The following is a 3,917-nucleotide window of genomic DNA, read 5'->3' on the forward strand; positions in this document are numbered from 1 at the left end:
TATCGAGCAGGCTTGTAATAATGTAAGCAATAAGCTTCGGGTGTTTGAATACATTGTATCAACACTTGATTTCTGTCTTGTCTGGAAATAGGGAGGAGAACCTATTTATACAAGCCACTGAGCATAACCCTCATCTCTCGTGGGAAGTGGAGGAAGTGGAGTGATGGAGTAGTGGGGTCGTGTTAGTGTCTTTTCCCACTTATCCCATCATCGCTAACTGTCCATGTCTCCTGACACATTCTTGTGATGGCGAATTGCACGCTGCACGCTGTAAACCGCCAACCAATACCCCAGTAAGTATCCCCCAGTTTGTGACATGATTTATGTCTCGAGTGTGTGAACCGTGGGACCCACAGGAAGTAGCATGTGATGCTAGGTTAAATAAATAAGTTATTTAAGAAGTCGATATTTACAAAATATCGTGTATATTCTATGCATGTAATGCATCGAATATATTCAATATGCATGAAGCATCGCTGTTGTAAAGCTTAGCGGAGTAAGTCACGAATTAAGCGTCTTAAAATAGCATCACGTCCAGCCATCTTCAAGTGATCGTTTGGAGGCTGCATGTGCGAGCCATCTCATGGCCGATCACTACATGTGGGAGAGTGGCGGACGGTGATCATAGTGATGCCTCACTGGTCGTCTAGCTCTTAACCTAAGATGTTTGTCCAAGCTAGCGAAGTTGGATGGACAAGATGGCTTAAGACCCTCATTTGTGACCGTTGATGAAGTTTTAGGGTTTTTAAGAGGTGCGAAAGCATCACTCTTCATCTTGGTCGAAACCAAGCATGGGAGGCGTTTTTGCCAAGACTAACCGGTCCTGTATGGAGGTGGTCCATCAGCGTACATGCCCATGCTTGCTCATCTTATGAGGATGTGATCTTTGCCACTCAATTTGAGCGGCAAAGGTGAGTGGTTGAGATCGGTTCTCGACAGAAATCCATTGTTGCAAAGGAATGGAAAACCGCCCGTCATGCTCACTTTGGGAGCACGAACCGAGGCATCCAACCATGGTTGGCCTTGTCATGCGTGTATATGGGCCCACAGTGATCATGTTGACATGCTCGGGACCTTTTAAGTGTATCTCTACACCCTCCATCCAAGCTTGCGAAGATGGACGCTCGTGATCGATTTGCGACACATGTAACATGCCGCAAACCCTAATTAAGGTTTTGGATCGGCCATGAGCATGCAACTTCAACCGATCGGTTTCGTGAGTTGCACTCCTCCCTTGAGGAGGCCGATCATGTGGGGACCTAAATGGGCCGGCGGTGAGCATGTGTGTACTTTCTCCATGGTCCTGGGCGTGATCTAAGCCATCCAACCATCCTTGCGAAGTTGGATGGTCGTGATCAATTTAAGACATTAGTAGGCTTCCACGGTTTTAAAAGCATCACACCAGCAATGTTTTGGGAAATCGTTTATTGCTCCATGAGTTGGCCGTGAGAGAAACGATTAGGTAGGTGAAAAATGGGCACGCCATTGTGCATGCCAACACTTCACCGATCGATCGCGGGAAGATCCAAACCGTCCAACCATACTTGCGAAGTTGGACGGTCACGACCTCTTTGAGACTGTTTTTTTGACAGTCTTGCGCATACTAGCCACTCCATACCAGCTCGACCATCCCTCTTCAGGGCTGGCGTTTGGTGGTTATTTTGAGGGCATAGCACATGTTTGACCGACCAGGGCATAAACGGGCCCGCTGGTGGTCATTGTGGTGATAGCCTGCTCCTGCTGAGGATCGTCTAGGCTAGTTAAATCATGCGTCCAACCTGCGTGGTCGTGATTATTTCTTAGGCTGACACGAACAGTCCAGATTTATACTCAATCGGGCTAGTATGACACACCGAGAGGGGTAGAGGCTAGTATAACACACCGAGAGACTTTGCGTAATTGGGCTAGTATAACATATCGAGAGGGGTGCTTAATCGGGCTAGTATAACACACCGAGAGACTTTGCTCAATCGAGCTAGTATAACACACCGAGACCTGTACGGGAATTTCGTGCATGCCTCACTATTGTCACTCGGAGATTCGTGTTACTTTGTTAGGAGAAACACTCAGTCCTCATGCCGCACCAATAGTGAGGGTTCCCGGGAACAGCACAGGAAATACAAGGCTAATAAAGCATTAATTAATAATGTTATAAATCCACAGAAAATCGGGATTGTTTCTACATGCTCCGTTCTGGGCGTATTTAGTTCACAGGTATTGTTGCCACATGCTCCATTTTAGGTGAATTAATTAAGTGAAGAAGTATTCATCACTCAAATGGATTTATCCTTTATAGGATGTCAGCATATTAAATTCGGTTTTTACAATTTTTGCCTTAAACGAAAATCCACCATCAACATTAAGTTCCCTTCCTAGAAAATAATGGTTTCATAATTGTGGGGTAAGCATGAGATGGTGACAAATACGCGTGAGAAAAACGAGATGAAAGGAGCTTACCCGGAAAAGCCTTTGACCGACCGCTAGTAGCTGCCCATGTGAACGCGTCGGTGCAAGCATGGAATTTTGGGTGGGACTGGTTACCTTCCTTGGGACGTTCGAAACAAAAGAGGAATCCTTTTTCTACTGGGATTCTCTAATTATTTGTCTATAAAAGGGACCGACCCCTTTTCTTTTCTCACATATATTTTTTTCTGTTTGGACAGCTCCCGTCCGCGACCTCCACTGCCGCTGCCAACGCCGCCAGCAAGGTAAGCGTCCCGTTTTTTTTTTTTTTTTTTTCTTGTAAACCCTAATTTCTTAGGTAAACTCTTTTTGCATGACATATCATGATTAATTCCTCCACCGAAATTGATAGCAAAACCGTCGATATTGTTAGGATTGCTTAGTAAAACAAATCCATGAATATATTGTTCTTGCTTATTCTTTTTCATCGTTGCATGCAAAACCTAATTTTAGGTTATAATTTGATGAAACCCTCGTCTTAGACTCAGTAGACACGATTTCCATGAGTAAAATCGTTATGCATGCTTGATTGGACGTAGTTATAATGCGGGGCCCATTATATATGCTTGCTTGAATATCGATCCCGTCGTGCCTGCTTCAGTAGGACGTCGGCCTCATGCTTGCTTGGATCAAGTGTCGGCCTTATGCCTACTTAGATCAAATGTCGGCCTTGCCTCATTTGAATCGTGGGGCTATGCCTGCTCAATTGGAGGCTGTGTTGTGCCTGTCGAATGCCGGCCCCTATACCTGCTCTTGCTCGAACATGAGGCTGTTGTGTCTGCTTGATTCGAAATTCAGCTTGGCTATGCCTGCTTCGAATCCATTAACACCCTTGTGTGATTGGAGCACTGGCCCTTTTTCCTCCTCGTCTTATTGCAGTTGTTTGAAAATGAATCAAGATCCAGGCTTAATCACTTTCATTTCTCGATGGCGCCCTTCCACGCACACAATTATATGTAGGTGGGGGGAAATGACTATCACCTTGGAAAGCGTAGCTGTGTTGATGAATCTCCCTAATGTCGGAAATCTTCACTATGAGTTATCTACCGAAGAAGACATCGTCTACCAATCTATACTTAGGAAGGTGGGCGAATATGAGCAACAGAAAAAGAACGCGAAGTGTTTCTACACTTGATGGGTGTCTGAGTGGTCTCCCTTAACACCAAAGTCGGGTCAAGCATTGAAGGATGATCTCAGTGTAGTTGCGTTCTTATCTTTATGGCTCTCTAGGGACATCTTCGATGACGGCTCCGGAAAAAAGAGTATAAGAAACGATATCGTCATATTTGCTATAAAGTTGGCGAAAGGCGTGGTCCTCCCTTTAGGCTCCTTATTCCTTGGATCGTTGTATTCTCATCTGGATGCTTTGGTGGTAAAAATGTATGCTTCCAACGGGTACAAGAAAGTGGAGTCGTATATCCACGTCACTTTTCTTCAGGCGTATCTATGGGAAC

The sequence above is a fragment of the Papaver somniferum genome, chromosome 11, assembly GCF_003573695.1.
Source record: "Papaver somniferum cultivar HN1 chromosome 11, ASM357369v1, whole genome shotgun sequence".
Taxonomy (NCBI): Eukaryota; Viridiplantae; Streptophyta; class Magnoliopsida; order Ranunculales; family Papaveraceae; genus Papaver; species Papaver somniferum.